This window comes from Lissotriton vulgaris, chromosome 3_1, assembly GCF_964263255.1.
Source record: "Lissotriton vulgaris chromosome 3_1, aLisVul1.2, whole genome shotgun sequence".
Taxonomy (NCBI): Eukaryota; Metazoa; Chordata; class Amphibia; order Caudata; family Salamandridae; genus Lissotriton; species Lissotriton vulgaris.
This window is the reverse complement of record NC_141689.1, coordinates 1,776,117,941-1,776,144,068: the sequence shown is the minus strand read 5'-3', so window position 1 is coordinate 1,776,144,068 and position 26,128 is coordinate 1,776,117,941.

Below are 26,128 nucleotides of genomic sequence, written 5' to 3'. Positions count from 1 at the left end.
ACTGATTGCTCAAGTGCATATAGCTTCAAAGGTTTTGCTTTCTTCCAGGCACAGAATCGTTATCATAGAAAATGTCGATGAAATTGGGTTATTTAGTGGAATTACCTGTAATCTATGTGCTATTTTCTTGAGACGATAGGTAAAATATTTCTGAAACGGCAGGCTCATATTAAAGTATTTTTTTCTCTGGTTCAATGTGCTCCTGATACAATAAAAATAAGCATTGGCAATGTCAGTAGTTCTGGCCCTGACAAGCTGCTGCAATATTTTTCATTGCAAGCACATGCCACCGAAATAAAAAGAAGAAAAAGTAAACATGCCTAAATGTGATGTCCATATGCCTGCAATCATTATTTTTAAAAAATTAAGCATTACAAACAATTTTAATGTAAAGCACGGATACTTCTTAGCAGGCAGGTGTACTTAAAAGAGAACTCATGTTTTACACAAGAAAATATGATTCTTGTGGTCATGAAGAAAAGGTACCATTGGCTTTGAACACATAGTTTAAACACACAAGGATGACTTAAAAAGTAAAGAACTATAAATATGATAAAGAAAAAGGCTTTGATAAAGTGTATGAGTGGATATATCAGTGATTGTATTAGGGGGTGAGTTGGTGTATGAGTGGCGAAATGGGTGACTGAGTGGATGTGTGTGTAGACCTATGAATCAGTGAGTGGGTCTGTAAGAATTGGAAGGTATGTGTCAATGGCATGAGAATGGTAGTGTGGAAGTTGAAGAGGTTATATGAAAGGTTATATTGGGGTGTGAGTTGGTGTGTCAGAGATTCTGTGGATGATGTCATCAATTATGTCATTTGAGATGTCATCAGTGATGTCACTGACCATGTCATGCGATATGTGAGGTCATAAGCAGTGCATTGCGGAGGCGAGAGTTATAGTTAGCTCAGCTAACTATAACTGCTGAATTTCTCTGGTTTTGTACGAATGAAATGTCAGCCTAACTATAACGTTTTTTCAGTGAATGTCTCAATTTTTTAAAATTCTATTTCCTAACTATAATGTCCCCGCAACCTTAGTTTTTTCAGTGAATTTCGACGTTTTTTAAAATTCTATTTGCTAACTATAGCGTCGCTGTAACCTTTGTTTTTTTTCATTGAATGTCTAAGGTTTATTAAAAGTGGATTTCTAACTATAACGTCTCCATAACCTTTGTTTTTTTCAGTGAATTTCTAACAAGTAATCACGTTTGCAGAGTGGTGGAGAAACGGAGATGGGCCTTCGACTAGCTCTCAGGAATCCCGCTGTGTACGACATACAGGAGGGAACAGGAGTAAAGTGAACATCGCATTTTGCGATGCAGGGTGCGCTACGAAATTAGTTTTATTTATTAAATTGTTTACTTACCTGCAATTATCCATATTCCGTTGTTTACCACCCTCCACCCTGCCCCTCTCCCCACCCCCTCCCTGCCCCACCGAACTCCCTCCATGGGCGGCTGCTACAAGAACCTCCCTGGAAACCATGAGAATGACCCCATATGAAGCGGCTGTGGCAGCTCTCAACATCCACTTTGACCCAAAAATGAACCCATACTACTACTGCCAAGCCTGACAAAGTGATGATGAGACAATAGCTAGATTGCCATAATAATTCCAAGCCATGTCAAGCGCCTGTCTTATGGCAACCAGACAAAGGAAGTGAGGGCCCCGTTGAGCCAGGGGTGCCAGACATCAGCATTGCTCCACCTTTATCTTGAGCCAATCAGGTATCAAGCTGGAACATATCCTCGTATTAGTGCCAGCCTATGTGCTATCCAACAGCTCGGCAGATGAAATGGGAATGGCCTAGGAAAAGGGCTCACAGCGACCACCCCATTCAGATCAGGAAGCTACAAGGTGAAAGCTATTGAGGCCATTCAGAGGCGATTGCGCCAAGGTCCACTGACACAAAAAGAACAAGCCCACACCCCCCCCCCCCATGTGGCACCCCCGAGCTAAGGCAGCTGGCCATCAATAACAACCATTCGGACTGTGGAGATGTGAGACAGCCCATCCCATGAGACGGCACAGACAGTAGAAAAGAGGATGTATTTTTGATATCGCACACTGGGATAGACAGCCAAGGCAGGCAACCTCCTCCCATGTGCACCATTAAGGTGGAAGGATACGCCATCTGAGCCCTGATTGACACTGGTGCCTCTTATAACATCATGAACATGTGCCAGTAACAAAAGATCAATCCCTGACCACCCCTCCAAGAAACAACCCTGAAGATCTATGCATATGGAGGCAGACGGCCTCTTCAGTTAGCCAGAGTGATAGACAACATTACCAGCAACCAGGATGGCCCAAAGACAGTGACATTCCGTGTCACCAAGGAGGGCAATGACACCTTCATCGGATGCCGCACCGTAGAGGAATTAGGCCTTGTCTTCTTTGCCAAGCAAGTGCACAAGGCAGAACTCCTGAACGAGATAACCCCCACTCTTCCAAGAGGTAGGGCACCCAAAGAGGTCCCCAATTAAACTACACATTGACCACACGATACAACCCACAACACTTCATCATAGGAGAGTACCATTTCTCCTCCACCCACTGGTGGATAACGAGCCAAGAAACTGGAGAAATAATGAGTCATTTAAAAGGTCTTCTGATCCACTCCAAGCAGCTAAACTTTGGGAGGGATCTCCACGGCAGCCCAGGTGTTCCATAATGTTATCAAAGAGACATTGTCTGGGCTAGAAGGCATCATCAATATAGTGTAAGATACCTCCTCTCTGTACAGTGTACTAAAATGAAGTACACTATATAGAGAACAGAGTCAATATTTGATGCTTACTCTCTTTTTGTGGTAGTGTGGGCAAGCAGTTAGGCTTATCAGAGTACAGTGTAAAGCAGTTGTTGTACTCACAGAGGCAATAAATTAGACACTCAATAATAAATAATAGACCAATTTTGTATGAATACTTTAATAAATACTTCAGAGATTGGAGTTTTGAAAATCACTGGTAGTAGTCAGGTCACAGATGTTATGCAGGGCAGGCTACCCCGAACAAGACGATCATGCCAAATCTGCTGCTTTACGCTCTCAACGTCACTGGTAAGAGGGTGCGGACTTTCAGGAGCGGTACTGTTTCCAGCACTGGTTGCTGTGCTGAGAGGATCGCTCGAGTTGATGTAGGCATGCAAGAGTCGATTCCACTAGTCTGGTGCAGCAACAGGCCTGGTAAGCAGCAAGGTATCTTTTTCAGTTGTGAGTCGTATTGACACAGCGTGTGACGGTCCACAACCACAGTGGTTTCCTTACCGGCTGACGCCTGGGACAAGGGAGGTTCTTGAAAAATTGCAAAGTCTGCCAGGGCTCCAGTGATTCTTGGAGGCCTTGAAGGTTTCAGGAAGGACAGCTGGTTGCAATTGTTGAGTCCTTCGCAGTGGCAGGTGTTTTCATCTATTCCTTCTGCACCAGTCTCAGTTTTTGAACTGCAGCGGTCTTCTTCCATCGTCTTCTTGGGTCCATCAAATCTGAAGACAGGTTCTCGGGGAGTCACCTAAATACTGCATTTAGGAGCATTTTTAGGGGAGCCAGGTAATAGCCAATGGGCTATCTACCTTAGGGTGTCTACACCCTCTTGGCTCTCCATCCACACTGGGAGTGGGACTACCTTGACTTCTAATTGGCTAACATCCCCATCCTCAAGATGGCTGATAATCAAAAATGGAGTCTGCTTCTCCTGCCAGTCCTCTTGACAAGAATTTGGTAGGACTGGGGTTCGCCATCTGCTTCTAAACCAGTGGTGGCTGGGGGCAAGTTCAAAGGCAGCAGGGCCTTTGAAGGTCCTGCTTCTGCCAAGACAGATAATACAGGGAGGAAGGTGTGACCACCTCTGCCCAAAGCAGGCTTTGTCTCTGGATCCGGAGAGTGCTGGCTCTCTACTCAGGGGTCCAGAAACATGTCTGGTAATTGCAGGCTGGCTAAAAACAAGTAGAGACTACACCAGTGGCCGGTAAGGTTTCAGGTTACCCTCTAAAAGGGTATCCTGCATGACTTAATTAATACATCGAATACTGGTATCAGCAAGGACTTATTAAGACAAGATGTTTTGTATCGAACATATTAGGAATCAGTGAAGCCATCATGGAGCTAGGGACCTCGAGTTGACAGGCGTCCAGCCCATATACTCTTTATGGCTACCCTGTCCACTTACAACACCCAGAATGGACTGGATATTGTAGGGGCATATCTGCTCATGCTGATATGTACCCACATAGGAAATAAAACGCACCCTGCCTTAGATAAAAGCCTGCTGGTAGGTGCGTTGCCTATATCTCATGCAGTGTGTGGGTGGCATGGCACACAGAGCTGTGTGTCACGTTGTCTCTTTGGTTTGTCCTTCACCTGGACACGCATCCTGAGATAGGCGCATTGCTGGGTCCAGGTGAGGAATTCCTTGGGAACCTCATTCTGGTCTCGGGCCCTGGGTATCTGGGGTACCATTTACCAGCGGCTTACAGAGGAACAGAGGTTGTACCAGTCGTGGTATAGTTTTGGGGAACGGAGATCCAGCACTGGGAACTGGTTAGCTGGGATCCAGTGCACTTAGAGTCGAAATTACATCAGACATCAGGCAAAAAGTGAGGGCTAATCATGTCAAAAAGAGGCACTTTTCTAGAATAAGTGACAATAGTCTCATCTACATTCCTTGATAGAAGAACATGGATGCCGGCTGTGCACAGCCCTTGCGTCACTAGCCAAGTATGGCTTCACAGTGCAGCGACAAAAATGTTGGTTGGGTCAAGAAGGCAAATGAGGCTTTTGAGATCAAACATACACTCCTTCTGGGTTCTACCATAACATACTTCTACCCACAGTGCCTCACAGAACTGATATTGGATGCCAGCACAGTGGGGCTAGGAGTGGTACTAACAAAAGAGGCATCCCTGGGAGCCAGGGTCACCATAGCATATGCCAGTCAGGCACTTACCCAGACAGAAACCAAATATACACGGATTGAAAGAGAAGCATTAGCAATCTGCTGGGGCTTACAGTACTTCCAACTATACCTCTACAGAAAGGAATTAGCCTCTGGTCCCCTTGTTCGCCTGCATGATCATATTGGCAACACCAAGAATTGAGAAGTGTGGGGTACAGCTCCAACTTGACAACTTCAACTTTATATATCACCCCAGAGCAAAGAACCAAGAGGACTACATATCACGACATCCACCCTGTAGCGAAGAGGATAGTGCAGAAATGGCTGAGTCATTCATATACAGAATTGCCCAAAGCGCGTATCCGAATGTGATGACCCTCGATTAAATCCACACCACAACAATAGAAGATAAGTGCCTGAAGAAAACCGCGCATGCCTTATACCACAACCAGTGGAAATGATTCCTGGGAAGTGCCAAAATATGGAATGTGGCAAAGAAGACAGAAATGATGCAAATCTGCAGAGTTTGAGACAAGCTCATCTGCACAACAGCCGGGCTTATGCAGGTAGTGGTACCATAGTCACTTTGGAACTGCATCATCGAGCTAGCCTACCAAGGTTGATAATGAGCCTAGTAAGATGAAGCTAAGGCTGAGAAACAAAGTCAACAAGGTCTGAATATGTGTCCTTTGCTGAATCAAAAGTGGCAGGGCCAGTTATCACCAAAGAACCATGACACACCCATTGGGTCAGCATCAGTGCAAACCTTGAAAGTTTCCCTGATGGTCGTAACACCCTTGTATTGATGAACAGCTACTCCAAATATCCAGTGGTTGGGTGTGGAAAAACAGTAGTCCCTACCTCGTCGGAAGGGCGGTCTAGTCAGGGGTCCCGCACCCCCACAACGGGACGAACAGCGTCCCTTGGTCATCGGACTTCCTCTCTTCGCCCACAGGATCCGCTAACCCACGAAGACCCGGAAACAGACCAACAGGATACCGGAAGTGAAACCCCTGTGGGTGAACCGGAACCCGACCCATCCGGAACCGGAAGCACATCCACTGCAGTCCGCCGGGAACATAGAAAAGCCGGGAGGACAGACGAAGCATCGTTCAGCCCAGCGGACTCGTGGCAGGAGACAGCGAACGGCGCGGAACCCCCGACGGAGAGAGGAAAGAAGGAGGAGATCGGAGAGAAGGCGGAAAGCGGAGAGGAGAACGAGGAAGAGGACCTGTGGTCGGAGGACTGGTGGTGACCTCCGGAGGTGGCTGGAGAGCGGCCGCAACTCGGATGAGAGTTGCGGCGGGGCACGTGAGTACCCTCTATCCTTTCTCCGTGTCCCTTAGTGTAAATATTGTAAATACCTGTAAAGCCTTGTATATAGACCCTCACGAGCACCCTGCACTAGCCTTATGAAATAAGTGTAGTATCACGGGCACTGTTTATATACCCCCGCACTTATCCCGGACACCTTCAATCACTCTACCCCTCCCGCTTTCTTATTGGTCTTATCCCCTCCTACCCTTCCCACCTTCCCCACGTTCATTTTCTGGCCCATTCACTCCCCGGTGAAGGTGGAAGTACTCGGTAGTCCTTACTGGACTGGACTAACCCCTGTACTCTCTCTCCCTTACATATCTCCGAGGAGCCCCATCACCCGGTCGTACCCTGATGACAACAGCCCCGCAGAGGATTACAACCAAGACATCTATCCTGCATCAGAACCCACTCGGCTCGACGCTTCCCTCCGGACTTCTTTCCTGTACCTCTGTTGAACAAGACTTTGTGTGCATTACCAACGAATAAATCCTTAACCATAGCTCCCTACATTCGGCCTCCCAGCCTGTTATTCCGGTCCGCCCAGCCCACAACTCCACATTGGGATAATGCAGTCCATGTCTTTCAAAAACATAAAGACTCTGCCGTAAAAGATATTTGCCACATTTGGCCTGCCCAAGGAAGTGAAGACAAATAGTGGACCCCCATTTAAGCATGGGCCGAAAATCCGTTACGCTCGCGGATTTTGCGGATTTTCGGTAAATTCGCAATCCGCGAGATCCGCGAATTTCCCGCAAAATCCGTAAATTTGCACGCAGCGAATTTTTTGCTGCATGTGGTGTAAGTTCGCAATTGCGAACTTACACAAAACCCTCGCGAACTGGCAGAAATCCTTGCAAACACAAAAAAATCATTCAGCAGGTTCAAAAGTACAAACTCATCATTAGTAACCATTCCCTGTAGTGCTTCCTGACAAGGGCCCCTCCAGAGTTCAGTTGCTAGTTGCAATAATTATATGACCCTGCTCTGACCCTCACAGCAGGCTCATAGAATAGCTACAAGTAGGCCACAAAGGTCCTGGAAAAAAAAATTGCACTGCAACAGAAAGCAAATTACAGATAAGGAAGCAGGTGCCAGACTGGAATTTTAAAACAGTGACACATTAATAAATCAACCCCAAATTAATTCATGTCAGTTGAAGCAGGCAGGTGTGCTTGCTTTCCCCCCCCATAATCTACAGTGATGATGAACCAGAGGGTGGCATTGATGCACCAGAGGATGGCATGGGTAAAACAGAGGGTGGCAGGGGTGAAACAGAGGGTTCTGGGAACCTGTGATGATGAACCAGACGTAGAAACAACATAATCGTGACCGTTGCGAGCCGACATGTAAGTTCACAATTGCGAACTGGTACAAAACCCTTACGAACTGGCAGAAATCCTTGCGAACTGGCAGAAATCCTTGCGAACACAAAAAAAGCATTCAGCAGGTTCAAAAGTTCAAACTCATCATTAGTAACCATTCCCTGTAGTGCTTCCTGATGAGGGCCCCTCCAGAGTTCAGTTGCTAGTTGCAACAATTATATGACCCTGCTCTGACCCTCACAGCAGGCTCATAGAATAGCTACAAGTAGGCCACAAAGGTCCTGGAAAAAAAAATTGCACTGCAACAGAAAGCAAATTACAGATAAGGAAGCAGGTGCCAGACTGGAATTTTAAAACAGTGACACATTAATAAATCAACCCCAAATTAATTCATGTCAGTTGAAGCAGGCAGGTGTGCTTGCTTTTCCCCCCCATAATCTACAGTGATGATGAACCAGAGGGTGGCATTGATGCACCAGGGGATGGCATGGGTAAAACAGAGGGTGGCAGGGTTGAAACAGAGGGTTCTGGGAACCTGTGATGATGAACCAGACGTAGAAACAACATAATCGTGACCGTTGCGAGCCGACATGTAAGTTCGCAATTGCAAACTGGTACAAAACCCTTGCGAACTGGCAGAAATCCTTGCGAACTGGCAGAAATCCTTGCGAACACAAAAAAAGCATTCAGCAGGTTCAAAAGTTCAAACTCATCATTAGTAACCATTACCTGTGGTGCTTCCTGACAAGGGCCCCTCCAGAGTTCAGTTGCTAGTTGCAACAATTATATGACCCTGCTCCGACCCTCACAGCAGGCTCATAGAATAGCTACAAGTAGGCCACAAAGGTCCTGGGGAAAAAAATTGCACTGCAACAGAAAGTAAATTACAGATAAGGAAGCAGGTGCCAGACTGGAATTTTAAAACAGTGACACATTAATAAATCAACCCCAAATTAATTCATGTCAGTTGAAGCAGGCAGGTGTGCTTGCTTTCCCCCCCCATAATCTACAGTGATGATGAACCAGAGGGTGGCATTGATGCACCAGAGGATGGCATGGGTAAAACAGAGGGTGGCAGGGGTGAAACAGAGGGTTCTGGGAACCTGTGATGATGAACCAGACGTAGAAACAACATAATCATGACCGTTGCGAGCCGACATGTAAGTTCGCAATTGCGAACTGGTACAAAACCCTCGTGAACTGGCAGAAATCCTTGCGAACTGGCAGAAATCCTTGGGAACACAAAAAAAAATCCGCAAATTCGCGAGAATTCGCGGATTTTGCGGATTGCGAGTTCGCAAATTCGCAAAATTCGCGAACGCCAGATTCGCAAAATTCGCCCATGCTTACCCCCATTACAGGGGTCCGAGTTCAAGGAGTACCTGCAGGCCCTGAGCATCTGACACAAAAAGATTACGCCACAATCACTTCTTGCCAATGGTGAAAAAGAAAGATTTATGAGGATGCTGAACAAGACTCTCAGGATCAACATGGATCAGGGTGAGAACCCTGAACGGAGACTGCATCAACTCCTCTAAGTGTACCGGAACAATCAATCAATCAATCACTGTTTTTCTAAAGCGCGCTACATACCCGTGAGGGTCTCAAGGCGCTTCGGGGGGTGGGGTGCTGCTACTGATCGAAGAGCCAGGTCTTGAGAAGTCTTCTGAAGGACAGCAGGTCTTGAGTCTGTCGTAGGCTGGTAGGGAGAGCGTTTCAGGTCTTGGCGGCAAGGTGGGAGAAGGATCTGCTGCTGACGGTGGCTTTCCGGATACGAGGGACTGTGGCGAGGGCGATGTTGGCTGAGCGGAGGCTTCGGGGGGTGGGGGGTTGGAAGCTGAGTCGCTTGTTGAGGTATGTAGGTCCGGTTTTGTGTAGTGCATTGTGTGCGTGGATGAGGAGTTTGAAGGTGATCCTCTTGTTGATGGGGAGCCAGTGCAGGCCTCTCAGGTGGGGTGTGATGTGGCTGCGTCAGGGGATGTCGAGGATCAGTCGTGCCGAGGCGTTCTGGATTTGTTGTAGTCGTCTCAGGAGCTTGGTTGTTGTTCCTGAGTAGAGGGCGTTCCCGTAGTCGAGTCTGCTGGTGATGAGGGCCTAGGTGACGTTTTTTCTCGTGTCAGGGGATCCATTTGAAGATCCTGCGGAGCATTCGGAGGGTGTTGAAGCAGGACGCGGAGACGTCGCTGACTTGCCTGGTCATAGAGAGGGTGGATTCGAGGAGGACCCCCAGGTTTCGTGCGTGGTCTGTGGGTTCCGGGGCTGTGCCTAGCGATATGGGCCACCAAGAGTCGTCCCAGGCTGATGGGTTGGGTCCGAGAATGAGGACCTCCGTCTTGTCTGAATTCAGCTTCAGTCTGCTGTCCTTCATCCAGTCGGCTAAGACCTTCATTCCTCAGTGGAGGTTGGCTTTGGCGGTGTGGGGGTCTTCGGTGAGGGATATGATCAGCTGGGTGTCGGCGGCGTAGGAGATGATGTTGAGGTTATGCGCGATGTGGGCGAGCGGTGCCATGTAGATATTGAACAACGTCGGGCTGAGGGAGGGTCCCTGTGGGACACCGCAGATGATCTCAGTGGTTTCTGAGCGGAAGGGTGGGAGGTGGACGCTCTGGGTTCTACTGGAGAGGAAGGATGTGGTCCAGGCCAGGGCCTTCTCTTGAATTCCAGCGTCATGGAGGCGTGCTGATAGGGTTCGGTGGTAGACTGTGTGAAAGGCTGCTGATAGGTCCAGGAGGATGAGGGCGGCTGTTTCTCCTTTGTCCATCAGGATCCTGATGTCATCAGTGGCGGTGATGAGGGTGGTCTCGGTGCTGTGGTTGCTGCAAAAACCGGATTGGGAAGGGTCCAGGATGTTGTTGTCTTCGAGGTAGTGGGTTAGCTGTTTGTTGACAATCTTCTATGTCACTTTTGCCGGGAATGGGAGCAGGGAGATGGGCCGGAAGTTCTTGAGGTCCTTGGGGTCCGCCTTGGGCTTCTTCAGAAGGGCGTTGATCTCGGCGTGCTTCCAGCTTTCCGGGAAGGTTGCTGTCTCGAAGGAACTGTTGATTGTTTTCCGGAGGTGGGGTGCGATGGTTGTGCTGGCTTTGTTGAAGACTTGGTGAGGGCAGGGGTCGGATGGGGATTCGGAGTGGATGGAGTTCATTGTTTTGATGGTGTCTTTGTTGCTGACGTGGGACCAGGCAGTCAGGTGGCTGGTGTGGGTGGTGATCCCAGGGGGTGGTGGACTCGGTGGTGGGTGCGGGGGTGTCGGAGTTGAAGCTGTTGTAGATGTTGGCGATCTTGCGGTGAAAGAAGGTGGCCAGTGAGTCGCACAGGTTTTCTGATGGTGGGAGGTCGTTGGTGTTCGAGCTGGGGTTGGAGAGTTCTTTCACGATGCTGAAGAGCTCTTTGGTGTTGTGTGCGTTGTTGTCTAAGCAGTCCTTGAAGGCGGTCCTCTTGGCGGTCCTGATGAGTTGGTGGTGTCTGCGGCTGGCGCTTTTGTGGGCTGTGTTGCTGTCTGGTGTTCGGTCGTGGAGCCATTTCTTCTCCAGCTTCTGACTGGTGCGTTTGGAGATCCGGAGGTCTTCGGTGAACCAGGCGGCTTTCTTGTTGGTGTGGTTGGTTGTGGGGGTCTTGAGAGGGGCGAGGATGTTGGCCCAGTCGTTGATCCACTGTTTGAGGTTGGTCGCAGCGGTGTCTGGGTCGGTGGGGTCGGCGGGTGGGCTCAGGGCGAGGGTGGTAGTCAGTTGGTCCTTGGTGACCTTGCACCAGCAGCAGCGTGGTAGGTGTTGGGTGCGGTGGTGTGTGGCGGGTTTCCTGAAGGTGAAGTGGACGCATCTGTGGTCGGTCCAATGGGGTTCGTGGTGTGGTTGAAGAAGACGTGGGGGCTTATGGAGAAGATGGGGTCCAGCGTGTGTCCAGCGGCGTGGGTGGGTGTCGTCACGAGCTGTTTGAGTCCGAGGTTGGCGAGGTTGGCGATCAGGGCGGTGGAGTTGGCGTTGTTGTTGTTCTCGTGGTCCATGAGTAGGATGTAGTCCGTGGAGGCGAGGGCGTGGGTGCTGACGAGGTCGGCGATGGTGTCACAGAACTGTGGTCGTGGTCCGGGTGGTCTGTAGACGAGTGTTCCTCTGATGGTGGTATTGGGGTTGGTGTGGGTCTGGAAGTGCATGTGCTCAGCGGTGGTGAGGGTGTCGTCGGTGTTGGTCGAGACTCTGAGGGTGTCCTTGTGGATGATGGCGATTCCCCCTCCAACTCCGTTGGTGCGGTCTCTGTGGGAGATCTTGTAGGCCTGTGGGATGGCTATGGCGATGTCTGGTGCTGAGGTGGCGTTCAGCCAGGTCTCCGTCAGGAAGGCGGCGTCTGGAGCGGTGGAGTCTAGGAGGTCCCAGAGTTCGATGGTGTGCTTGCGGGTGGAGCGGGTGTTGAGGAGGATGCAGCGGAGGTGGTTGGCTTCTCTGGCTGGTGTTTTGGAGGTCTGGATGCTGGTGAATCTGCAGTTCCGGAAGATGAAGGGCCCTTGGGTGCGCTTCGGGGTGGCCCGGTAGCAGGGTTGGTCTCGTCCGGTGTTGAGTGTGGGAAGGGTGCTGGAGTCGTAGTGCAGTGTGGCATTGCGTGGGGTACAGGGGTCCTTGCACTTGCCGCGGTCCAGGCGTGGACGGGCACAGACGGGCTTGCCTTTGGCGCGCCTTTGGTGCGCCAGCGCGCGGCGACCTCCATAACGAGCGAAGTGGGAGGGAGGGGCAGCTGGGAGGTGGAAGCGGGGCAGCCAATGGGTGAGGGGATGGACACAGAAGGCAAAAGGGGGTGGGGCTGCAGGGGAGCAGCGGCAGGAAGCGGGGGGCACAGAGGGCAGTGGTGCAAAACGGAGCGCCTAGGCTGGGAGACAAAATGAGAATACAAGACAAGTTACAAAAGGCAAAAAAGACAAGTATGGGAGGAAGAGAAATAAGATTAGCAGGTCAAACAGACACCAGGGGTGGCGAATCCTCTGCAGCAGCTGGAGGCAGACACGGGCACCCAGGAGGAGCCATGCGGCATAGGGAGTGACCCGAGGTCAGGTCACACTCACTGCCGCGCGGCAACCTCCATAAGAGGTCAAGTGGGAGGGAGGGGCAGCTGGGAGGTAGCAGTGGGGCGGCCAATGGGCGAGGGGACGGACACAGAAGGCAAAAGGGGGCGGGCCGCAGAGGAGCAGCGGCGGGAAGCGGGAGCGGGTGGCACAGAGGGCAGTCGCGCAAAAAGGAGCGCCTAGGCTGGGAGACAAAATGAGTATACAAGACAAGTTACATAAGGCAAAAAAGACAAGTATGGGAGGAAGAGAAATAAGATTAGCAGGTCAAACAGACACCAGGGGCGGCAAATCCTCGGCAGTAGCTGGAGGCAGACAGGGGCACCCAGGAGGAGCCGTGCGGCGTGGGTAGTGACCTGAGGTCAGATCACACTCACTGCCGCGCGGTGACCTCAATAAGAGGCCAAAAGGGAGGGAGGGGCAGCTGGGAGGTAGGAGCGGGGTGGCCAATGGGCGAGGGGACTGACACAGAAGGCAAAAGGGGGCGGGCCGCAGGGGAGCAGCAGCGGGAAGCGGGGGGCAGGGGGGCACAGAGGGCAGTGGCGCAAAAAGGAGCGCCTAGGCTGGGAGCCAAAATGAGAATACAAGACAAGTTACAAAAGGCAAAAAAGACAAGTATGGGAGGAAGAGAAATAAGATTAGCAGGCCAAACAGACACCAGGGGCGGTGAACCCTCGGCAGCAGCTGGAGGCAGACACGGGCACCCAGGAGGAGCTGTGCAGTGTGGGGAGTGACCCGAGGTGAGCTCACACTCACTGCTGCGTGGCGACCTCCATAAGAGGCCAAGTGGGAGGGAGGGGCAGCTGGGAGGTGGGAGCGGAGCGGCCAATGGGCGAGGGGATGGACACAGAAGGCAAAAGGGGGCGGGCCGCAGGGGTGCAGCGGCGGGAAGCGGGGGCGGCGGGGCCACGGAGGGCAGTGGCGCAAAAAGGAGCACCTAGGTTGGGAGACACCCCATAACATGACGCTGAGCACCCCATTGCACTAAAGTTCCAGCCACTGGTCCCTGACAGCATCCCATATGCCCAATATGGCAATCAGCCCACATAGGCATTGAGCAAACACAGCATGGGCCCTAAGTCAACAACGACCATGATAGTTGAGAAAGTGGAGCTGAGCCGGTGACACCCGAGGTGGTGTACCGAGTTGACATCTAAGACAGGCACCCAGGATGGAAATTCCAAATACCTTTGCGTGAGCAGGCCATACAGGGGACGATGAAAACTGTCACCTGGGGAACAGAGAGCGTCACTAAGGATGCATCCTGGGTCAAGAAGTCCAGTGACCGCAGAGGCAGGCGAGCGAGAAGAACCACAAAGCAATTTGAACATGAGAGACACCCCAGGACAGTGTCTGACGGTGGGATAAGCCATAGCACCCCATTCCAAGGATCCAGAAGTCTGTGAGCATGATCAGGCTGATCCATCATAGCTGCCTATGACAGCGTGACCAGGAAAACCAGGATGGCCCAACAAATGGACCTCCTATAAGCCAACGCTATGACCTGCAGTCCAAATCAACTCCAAACCAAGTGCTAAAGGACTGTATAAGTTGTCCAGTGAACTGTCACCTGGTAATCCACTGAGAGGACAACCAGTTTGCTAACTAAAGTGGGGAGTGATGTAGAGTGCCATCTGGCTCGACTCCTGACCAAGTACAATAAAGGGGTCATGACCCACTCATGGCAAAACCCAAATAGAGATCAGTTGTGAAAGTATCTCTTTTATCTATGGTGTCTACAGCCAGACATGAGGCCTTCATCCTGCACCTGGGGTACACTATAGTTACCACGTATTGAAAGGAAAAATGTACGCTCTGCCTAGGTGAAAGGGATATTGCAAATTACCTCGGAGCCTTAGGCCTTGTTGCTCTATATGGCCATGGAACTCCTCATTGCAATATCCGTATAATGTACGACTGAAGGTGCATTATCTAGCTCCTAAAGTCCTTCCTTCCCAAGCTTTTGAAGTTGCCTGACAATATTCATCTTCAAAGGTTCAAAATAAGCTTTATTCGATATTCAGCAAAGAAATATCATATAAGCGTACATTATTATACAATATTTTTAAAAACAAGATAATAAAAAGAGAAAAACATAGAATTTCAATTTAAAATTCATCAATTACTTAGGAATTGGTAAAAACACACTGTTTAAGAAATCAATGAAAAACAGCATTTAAAAGCAGCATTAAAAACGACAGTTGTTAACACCCATATCCTTCTAGGGATTTCCTAAATTTGATCAGTAATTTTAAAAACTGTTCCATTTTAGAGATCACCTCCCGGTCTTCAAGTTCTTGCAGACGCTCGAAGGCGATTTTACAAGACCTAATACCCCATCTCTTTAACAGGGGTAACAATAGGGCTTTCCTCAGAGACATATAATATTTACAGAAAAGAATAGTGTGGATGTTAGTTTGGGTTGACAATTCATCACAGGGGCATGGGCAGAGAATCTGTGTCCAATCGTTACGTGTAGGGAAAGTTACAAGTCGGAAAAATGTACCCAGTCTAAATCTGGTAAGCAACATCCTCGAGTAGCAGGAGAAATCCGAAGAGAGGTATAATTGTAGACCCTTATGGGATGTCACCCTTTGATAAGCCTGAATATCATTAAGATGTTTTTGCTTATTCCATCTAGTTGTTTCCAGGTGGGCCATTAGGGTCTTTCTTAGGGTTTTTCTTGAGATGTCTTCCAATAGTGAAGGATCCATAAACCACTCTGGATGCCCAATCTCCGCAAAGAGATTTTTGACATAGGTCAGCCATTTGGATTGGTTGACGGTTTTGGCCCCTTCCAGTTTTAAGATGTCTAGTATAACTTCTCTGTTCAAGGCGGTCTCGGGGGTAGTCCAGATTTTGTGCCAGAGGAGAAGAGGCTCAGATTTTATAATGTCCGATATGTATGGCAGATCCAATTCAATGTGCATCATATACACGGAAGTTGCTTTTGTGGTGGCCAGAAGGTATCTTAAAAATTGATTTTCCACTATCTGTAGCGATGAGATGTTTTTATCTATTCCCCAAAGACCAGCCCCATAGGTGGCAGTAGAGGCGCATTTTGCTTTGTATATAGTTATTAGTTGTTTCACAGGCCTCCCCCCTATTTTTCCTGCAAAATCTCGGAGTCCACCGATGGCTCTTACAAAAGCAAGTTTCCTCTTCTCTATTGCCGCTTTCCATGTTAGTTTTTTGTGTAAACAAATGCCCAGGTATGTGAATGCCTCCACAGTCTCGAGTCTTTGGCCCTCAATGAACACGGGGCAAGGGATTTTTTTATGCCTTTTATTACATAGCATTGTGTAAGTTTTTCCTATGTTGACTTTCAGGCCCCTATCGTTCATGAACACTGTGAATGCAGAAACAGCTTTTTGTAGGCCCACTCTGGTCTGGGAGAGAATAGCCGCGTCGTCTGCATATAGCAGAATTGGGATAGATTGACCACCTACTTTTGGGAAGTCACATTCGATGTTTTTGAGCTGTTCGCCAATGGCATTTATATAGAGGGAGAAAAGCAGGGGGGCTAAAATGCACCCCTGCCTAACCCCTCTATTGATGTTAAAGCGTGGCGAACAGTCTCCCTTCAGGCCAAATCTGACTCTGGCACCGGCATCTCTGTACAGGGCTTTAATAAATAGGAGAATTGATGGATCTATCCCCAGTTGTTTTAAAATGCCCCATAATTGGTCATGAAGGACGCAGTCGAATGCTGAAGTTAAATCTATGTACGTTATGTACAGGCTTCGCTTTTTAGTATCGACGTATTTAGACATGATGAGGTGTAAATTGAGGGTCTGTTCTATTGTTCCTCTGCCTGACCGAAAACCATATTGCAAGTTCGACAGTATGTTCTTATCCTCTGTCCAATTAGTTATTCGTTTCAGGATAATACGTCCGACAATTTTCATTAGGGTATCGAGTAGGGATATTGGTCTATAGCACGATGGCAAGTGTCTATCTCCTTTTTTAAAGATTGGTATTACTATTGCCTCAGCCCAAGATGGAAGTAGATCAAAAGTATTTATGGAATTTAAAACAGAAGTCAATAGGGGGGCCCAAAATTCAATTTCTGCCTTGTACACATCTGCCGGAATGCCATCCGGACCAGGTGCCTTCCCAGGGGGTGTTTCCCTAATGGCCAGTTCAACCTCCTTGTGCGAGAATACAATTTTACTAGTGCTCTCCAGGGATGAGTTTAAGATTGATGATGAAATGCAATTTGGTATAGAGTTAATTGCGCAAGTGGGATTGCTGTATAGTTTTTGAAAATGGGCCGCCCACGTCTCGCCATTTATTGCCATGTCCAAATACCTCTCAGGCATAACTACCCACGGCAGGGGAGTGTTGATAAGTTTCCAGAAGGCTGACATGTCCCCGGTTACAGATGTTGTCACCAAATTCTGCCATGCTTCCCTTTTCAGTTCCCTTTTTCTATTTTTCATAGCTTGGCGATATTGGATCCTGGCCTGTCGTATTTCTGAAAGTGGTTTGGGTGTGATACGCAGCAAGTTCTTTAAAGACTTTAGAGCCATGGAACATTTCTTATCAAACCACCCTTTGTGTACAATAGGTCCGGATTTGTACTGGCGCGTCAGTAATTCTTTCAGTGTAGCCTGGATGTTGATGAAAGCTTTACAGATGTCATTGGGGTTATTGTTGTTAGAGAGACAGATATGAATCTCCTCCCTCCTCTTGGTGACTAGGTTTTTGAGAAGATTAGTTGGGTTGATTTTTGTCCATTTAACAGTATAACCGTTTGTGGCTCCAATTTGAATTGGTTGATCATATCTTACCTCTAAGCTTTTTGACCCGTAGTTAGAGAAGGAAGCTCAACAGATATAGACAAAGGATAGCGATCACTATAAGGGTGATTGAGGGTGTCCCAGCCTGATATTAGCGAAGCATGATTTTTTGAGAAGAATATAAAGTCTATAATAGAGTTCGTTCCTCTGCCATGAAAGGTTGTTTTAAGGGATCTTGGGGTGTGAAGAAGCTCATTTGCTAGATGTAAATTGAGAGAGGTCACAAATTTATTAAGCAGATCCCCTGATTTTGTGTGTTGGAGATGATTGAAAATAGCATCGGCAGAGTCCAGTTCATATGACTCATAGATATCGCAGGCATCTCTCGTTGTGTTAGGGCAGATGTGACAATTAAGATCGCCCATGAAAAGTATTACACACTCTCCTCCAGAAGTTGCTTTGATCGTTAAGAGGGCTTGATGTAGGTTGTCCACTGCTTTCTCCAATTGTTCCACGGTCAAGTTGTTATAAAAGTTAACAATTAAGAGTGAGAGAGACGGGGCGATGTCCATGACAATTACTTGGAATGAGTCCCTAAGTAAAGTTTTTCTAATCCTATTGGCAACTGCTACACTAATATACGTGCAAAGTCCCCCTTTGTGTCTGCCCTGCTTACTCACAGACGCAGGTGAATGAAATGTTTGAAAACCCTGTAGATGGATAGGAGAAATCACCCAAGTTTCCTGAAAGCACAGGATGGAATACTGGTTAACCACCTTAATCCAGTCTGGTAATGTGACTTTTGTGGAAAGACCCGCCAAGTTCCAAGAGAGGAAATGCGAATAGGAAGTTTTATTCCTGAGTCCCATTTGTGACGAGGGAACGTTGTCAGTGGGTTTTGGGCCTAAACATAGTGCACCTTTAACTTTGTCCCTATCAATGGATTTTTCTCTATTTCTAGCCCCATTAACTGAAAGGTTTTTTGTCAAGCCCATCATCCAGATCATCCTGAATGGTGTTGAGATGGTCATTTGATCTTACAGCATACATACTACCCTGGTTTTCTTCTTTGCCTTGAAGGAGTCACTCTACATCATCAAGACCGTAGAGTGGCTCATAAAAGTTATGGCAGGGAAAGTCCCAGGACGGATTTATGAATGGGGAAGGTTGAGCATAGCCCGCAGGGTTGTATCGTGGTGTCGGCAGTTGCCTATAGTCAGTAAAGGGGAAAGATGTCTGATCCCTTACTCGGTGCCTTGTGGGATATCTGTCATAAAATGGTCTTCTAGGGTGTGCCAGTGAGTATTTGTCATAGTAAATTTTTGATTGATGTGGCTTAGGCGGCATTAGAGATTCAGGGTAAAAGTAAGCCAGAGGTTTAGGCGATATTGGACCCTTGCTAAACCCAGAAAACCAATCTGTGATATGTGTAATGACCCTTGGGTCTTTAAATGTGACAATTACAACGTCCCCATCAATATCTTTTGGGCGAATTCCGACCCAGTTTGTTCTTCTTACCATTATAATATCGCCGTTTATGTGGGGAGGTAGGGGTCTGTTCTCACTGAGCCAGAAAATCACCTTGTTTTTTAGGCTATGGTGATTTTCATGACCTCCTGTAGCGGATAATAGTAGGACCCCCGTTAATACTATAACGTTTTTGTGATGCCTCGGGGGGAAGGTCAGCATACCTTTCACGTGGACGTTTTTCATATTGTGCGGCAGATTTATTTTTTTCTAGAGTGGGCTGGGTATTGCCCATTTTTGCCGAAGCCATAAGGGAGTTTATTTGTAGCGTTTGCGCCTGAGTATTAGGAGGCGCTTTTGGGAGGGGAACTGGGTTTTGTTTTGATGCCGTCTTATTAGTTGGGTCTGATGGTTGGGTTTTTTGTTGGTTAGAAGGGGTCATGCCATTCTTGGACTTTTGGACCAGGGTCTTTTGTTCTTTATTAGTCTTTTGTTCTCCAGCTGTCAAAGAAGTGGGCTTAGTTATGGGCAAGGAGGTTTTTACTATGCTCTGGGTTTTATCTCCATTATTGAAGCTCGTAGGAGCTTCTTGGGCCCTTTTACTAGCCTGGTTTTGTGTCTGGGTTCCTGAAAGGGTGTCCAGCTGAGTGCCTATTCTCTTCACTCTCTCAAGGATTGATATTAATAGTGCCTTGATAAGGTGTTCCATTGCGTCCACAAAGTCCTTAATTGTAGGGGGCACGCAAGAAGTAAGTGTTTCCCTCGGTAAAATGGATGTTCCCTCTACAATTTGTAACAATTCTTTGGTTAATTGGTCCTTAGCCGATATGTGGGTTTTTGGAATCCCTTTTACTGGGGCTCTTTTTCGTCGTTTTTTAGGTGGAGATCGGATGGTAGCCTGTTTCTTTTTGGGTAAATTTTTGGTGGGTAAGGATTTGTCTGGCCTTAAGACAACGGGTAATGGTTGAAACATGGTTAGCTTTTGTGTGTCCAGGGAAGACGGAACTACTATTATATCAGGTGGAACAAAGTCAGCAGTTTTTGGCAAATTTTGAGTGACCAGATCGATAAGATCGATGGATGCAGTGGTTGTATTATTCGCCAAGTGTAAAGGGGATGGAGTGGATGTACCATTTTTCGGGGAGAAATAAGATTGAAACAATAATGGAACGTTATCTGTGTTCAATGGGTCCCCGTCAGTGTTTTCCAAGGTCGAATTTAAAGGGAGAGGCTCGGGGGTGAGTATCAAACAAGGATCTAGGATGGTGTTTTTAAGTAGCTCTATAGATTGTCGCCGTGCGATGCGGCGCTCAGCCAGGGCCAGGTCTCTATCTTTATCTTTTTCGCCCATTGTTTTAGAAAAGAATTTATCCAATGGACCCAGGATTGAGCTCCCTTGAACAGCTTTGTGGCCTTCAGTCCCCGATTTAGGCATCGTCACAAGCCGGAAAGGTGTATTACTGTGCAGGACACTGAATGAGGGTGGCCGGCTGGGGGCTGTGTGCTTTATTTGCCCCTCCCGGCGCGTGTGACGCGTCGGGGAACGCGCCGCCGCTGAGACTGTCGAGATATGCAGTCCCGAGGCGGCGGCGCGGCTGGTGGCGGTGTTGGGGTCCTTCTCTGCTCGACTCGCTCTCCTGTGGATGTCAGCTGCCTCTTACAGTTCAGGCGCTGTGTCCGCTTTGTCAGGTACTGCTTTCCTTTTGGCAATGAGATGAAACGGCTCCGCCCGCTCCACCAAGGCCTGTGTGCTTTATTTGCCCCTCCCGGCGCGTGTGACGCGTTGGGGAACGCGCCGCCGCTGAGACTGTCTGGATATGCAGTCCCGAGATGGCGGCGCGGCTGGTGGCGGTGTTGGGGTCCTTCTCTGCTCGACTCGCTCTCCTGTGGATGTCAGCTGCCTCTTACTGTTCAGGCGCTGTGTCCGCTTTGTCAGGTACTGCTTTCCTTTTGGCAAAAGGGGGAGATGCTGGCTGGCTGCTGCGAGCGGAGCACACAGGGGGGCCGCTGGTCAGTCAGACTGCCTGTCGGTCAACCCCCCAGGCTCTTACTTCACGGTAGCCGCTGTCGGCACTGCGCTCGCGTTCGTGCTTCACCCCCCACACAGTACCTTAAATCCTTAGTCCTTAGTCCGTGCCCCGTGCCTGTTGGTGAGTAGCTTGTGCTCACTTTCGTCCTCCTGGCCGATGGTCGTGCTGACAGTGCAGGGCGTTTCAGGCAGTGGCTGTGGGTCCCAGCCCGATGTTCGCGTAAATGAGCTCCAAGCTCCAAGCGAGCTCCAAGGCAACCCCAGGTGGCTCCCAGGTAGCAGCAGTAACAGCAGCGGGGGCCGCTTCACCTTGCCTGCTCCCGCTGCTTCTCTCGCCTTGCGGGCCCCTTGCCACTCGCCTCCCGTCTCGTTTTCCTGAAGGGCGGGTGGACAGAGTTTAGGCAGTGAGCAGCCTGCTCGCCGCCGCCCGTTCCCGCTGCAGTCCGTTTCGAAATGGCGTTCTGGCGTCCTCATACAGCTCTCTATTCATCTTAATATTCAGCGAGCTCATAGGTTGGGCCATCAGTCAACATCTGTTTCCCATGCACGGAACCCAAGAAGAATCATCATGTACTTTCGTAAATATAATGACCTCCTTAAAGTCCTCGCTGCTGTCAAGTTACTGAAATTTATTTCTTTTTCATCGAACCTTTTATTTTTCGCCAAGGACTACGCTAAGACTACAGCTGGCAGGCGCAAATAATTCCTTAATTTGAGATCTGATCTTCGAAAACTTGGAGCACGTTTTGGCGTATTTCACCCATGCCAGTTTAAAGTCATGTACAAAAACAAGACTACTAAATATAAAGATCCGGTCAAACTGAGGAGTTTCATCAACGCGTGCAACATTGAAAACATGGACACCTCAGGACCATTCTTTCGCGACTCTAGCGGACAGCACAGGACTACCAGCTGGGCAATTCCTGACTCATGCGAAGCTCCTACATACACTGAGGCGGGCCTGGGGAACACTAGCAGAGGAGCCGCCAACACACTTGCTCATTCAATACCTACATGTGATGGGAAAGGGCTCTCACATAGTACATTGGCTCGCTCATGCACGGGACTGGACTGACAGGGAATGGGCGCAGAGACTAGCTGGGACACTAAATATACAGCGCAATGCACGCTTCAAGATCATACAATACTATATTGTGCATTGTGCGTATCTGTCCCCGGATAAGCTCAATCAATACTTTGGGCTTAATACACCTGCGTGTCCCAGATGTGGACTTGTGGACGCACAACTCCTACATGTACTCTGGACATGCCCTTCACTACACACCTACTGTACTGCGGTCTCAGATACCTTGGCAAAAGCGACAGGAGGCAGCTTGCCGTATACATGGAATGCTTGCCTATTGGGCTTGTTTAAAAGAGCGAAACAGACGAAAGTCCAGGCGAGGTTCTGGGACCTGGGGCTGATCACAGCGAAACGTCTCATTACTAAGCGCTGGAAGAATAGTGCACCCCCCAGGCGATACACGGGCGTAATTCATTTGTCAACTGGGCAAGGGCGGAAAGTGTGGCGCTGCATAGAGAGGAGACGGCGGGGGTCCGCATGTACCCCGTAGCACTGGACTGGGATAGCACCTTGACGACTTACCACTAGCTATGCCTGCAGAGTGCCTTTGTTTAAACGCTGGTGCCTCTCTTTACACACTCCCAGCTGAGTTTTCCACCCTCCCATTGGTTCCCCCTCCCTCCCCCCCCTTGACGCGCGCACGACAGGTCTTGTAGCTTGAACCTCACTACTGACATAGCGCAGTGCATACCTGCTCCCCGCCTGCCTCAAGAGCACCACACGTACACACGCATTCGTTGTTAGCCACCGCCCATTCTCTCATTTTTGTAATCTTCAGATTGTTCTTTACATTTGATTAGTTTGAAATGAAGCTTTGGATATGTGTTGCATTGCTGATGAGTCCAATTTCCCTTGATCTGCTGCCATAGCATAATCTGTGCTCCAAACTGAACAAATCTCTGATGTGATATCAGGAAACAGCTCTTGCTTTATCCTTCTTTTTTTTCCTTTAAAATTGTGCACTGCCACTTTTGATCAATATTCTCTTTTTGATATGTCTGTAACTAATGAAACTGCCATGCTGTTTTAACTATGTTGCTTTTATTTAGATCCTTGCGACCGAGCTCCTTCATGTGTATGAACAACTGAAGTGATCTGTGACAAATATTCTACATTACGGCATGGCTAATCATTTTCTGTTGCATATGTGTAATGTTGTAAAATGACAAAAATGCAATAAACATATTCAAACAAAAAAAAATGGACACCTCAGGACCATCTGCTTCTTAAGTCATGTTCTTTTATGTAACCTTGTTTTTTCTTAGGAATCTTTGATTCAGAGTTATGATGGTTATATAAAAAAAGGGTTCAGGGGTCTTCTCCTTTAGCATTACTATTGTTAGTATTGAATATTATTATATATTTGCTTTTCTTGCAGTTATATCATTTGTGTTTGTGGTCTTCCCCGTATTATGTAATATGTGTTGTGCTCCTCTCGTGCTCTCCTCAAGGACTCCCGACTTACCATCTATTTGATGTGTCCTCACCCCCCACCCTTCTTTGGATTACTACTACTCTTCATAGGTATGGTTTCCACGTCATTATTCCTGTCATCATTGTACTCCTTCTTGTTTTATGGGTTCTTTTTTATCTTTCACTATTTCTTACTTTTACTGTTTTATTGCTTCTTCCTTCTCTCTCTTCCTTCTCTAGTCCTTTTTCGTTTTCATCTGTGCTTTCAATTTTTTTGGGTAAATGCTTGTCAATTTATGGTCTACATTATTTCTGTTTCTTGTTTGGTATGAATTGTTGCATTTTCTACTTTTTAAAAGTTGTTTATGTCCTTAAAACCATTTCTTGATATCTCAGAGGTTTAAATTCAGTTATCAAAAGACAATGTGTCTTATCTCATTTGTCTCATTTGGGTGCTAATATAGCTTTAATTCAGGAGTCGCATCTCACAGAGCAGGAGTCCCTAAAACTGAAATGAGGGTGGGTAGGTGATGTATTTTTTTCCCCCAGGAGATGATAAGAAGAACAGGGTTATTACGTTATGTCATAAATCGTTGTGTGCTAAACGACTTCCCAGGAATCTGATGATGCTTGTAGATGGCTTTATACTAAATTATTGATTGGGAAGGTTCCAGTCTCTTTATCAAATATCTATGTCCCTACTATCAACGATTCACATTTTTGGTCTGGCCTGAATCAAATTCTTGTAAATTACCCTGATGAGAATTTTATTCTGGCTGGTGATTGTAACCAGATAGTTGATCCCTTTATAGATCATAATTCTGGGGGCGCTAGAGGGCGCACTAGCTAATGGCCGCACTTTAGTGAGGCTCTGGCTGCCTGGCCAGAAGGATCCTGAAACTATCCTGTAATCCTGCGAGCAGACGCCCAGTAATTGCAGCACTGGCGGCCCGCCGTGTGATGCAGCTCCGGTCCAACTTTGGGAGCGATCCGACCTTGGATGCCTGAGCTGTGGGGCTGGACGAATTGACCGGCGCGCGCTGCTGCGGTGCACTGCCGAGACGCCCGGACACCGGCCTGCGCGAGGCCGCGGCTCGCCACGAGGCGGCTAGGCCACTGGAGTGGGAGGCCTGCAATCCTAGAGGAGGGTGCTGCTGGAAGCCCTCGGGCGGCAGCGGAGGTGAGTCCCTCCCCCTGCGGAGCCACGGCAGTGCGCGGGGGGGCTCCAGGCTGCCCCGGCGGACCACAGAGGGACCGGGAGACCATCGCGTTGCCTGCCTGTGTCTGCCGAGTGAGGCGGACTTCTCACCGGCACTGCTTCTCGCAACCCCGCAACTGCCCCTGACCACTGCAGCCTCCTGGGAGCGGGGATCTGCGGCACAACAGCGGACGCTCGGCGGGCATTTACGGATCCTGCTCCATGCATTTGGCGCGCTGACCTCCTCCTGCGCCCGGTGGCGAACCACCATCCCCCGCTGACTCTCCCTGGGCTCCGGACCGCGGGGCCTACCGCAGCCCCTCACCGTCTCGCCCATAGTTGTTGCTCCGGTGCGGGGGCTCTGGGGACAAGAGACTGCCTAGGTTAATTTGTGCCTCGGGTGGGGGATACCACCTTGGCCGGAGTTGCCGCTCGGAGAGCCATCAGGATACGCTGACTGAGAGCAGTAGGCACGCACATTAGAGCCAGACGCAGTGCCCGTGGGGGTTCTCACATTCGCGACACGATGGGCAAAAATGACAACAAGCAGCCCAAGCTCTCTTTCGAACCGGCGGCTGCCAAAAAGCCGTTACGCAGCATGGCGGGGACCAGTGGAGCCCCAGGATCGTCGGGCACTGAGCCCCCCTCTGCCCCCTTGGCCCCGGAGCTCAGGCTGATGATGGAGGAGATGCGACAGGGCTTCGCTACGATAGTTGACAAAGTCGACCGTTTATCATCCAGAATGGATGGAGTTGCGCAGAAACTGGAGGTCCACGAGGAGCGCTTGGGGGAGGCGGAGAGACGCATCTCTACCACTGAGGACACTGCCGCTGCCCACGACACGCGCCTAACTAGGATGGACAATATCCTGAGAGTAATTGCGGCAAAGAACGAGGAGTTGGAGGCGAGGAGCAGACGCAACAACATACACGTCACAGGGGTTCCGGAATCCACCAACACTGGGCGCATGGAGGACTACGTGGAGCGCATCCTCCTCACGGCAGTGGGTAAGGAGGCCTTCTCCAGCCAATTTATCGTTGAGCGGGCGCATCGCTCCCTGGGCCCGATCCCCAAGCCAGGGATGCAGCCGCGGCCCATCATTGCCCGGTTACTTAACTACCGAGACCGCGACGCGGCACTGCGTGCAGCCCGCACGACTCGGAATCTAGCTTGTGACGGGGTACAGTTCTCCCTGTATCCGGACTTTACACCTATGGTGCAGGACCAGCGGAGGAAATTCCTAGACGTAAAGAAAAAGCTGAGGGACATGCAAGTGGACTACGCGCTTCCGTACCCGGCGCGGCTTAGGGTAACCCATCAGGGCAAACAACATTTTTTTACAAACCCGCAGCAGGCCGAGGACTATGTCCGGAGGCTGCGAACCGCCAGAAGGGACAACCGAAACGAGGGAGAAGATGAGGCGGACGACAACCCTGCCGAACGCGTGGTACCCTAACTGTGTCCTTATGAACATTTGATTGCTGACTCCTGATGCTGGACTGGCGATTGGACTCAGATTTGAGATTCCGGCTGCCGGTGAGGGGACCAGGAACTGCCTGTAGACACCCGGCTGGCGGAGTTGCTGCGACGTGGGTCACTGGTGAGCGACAACT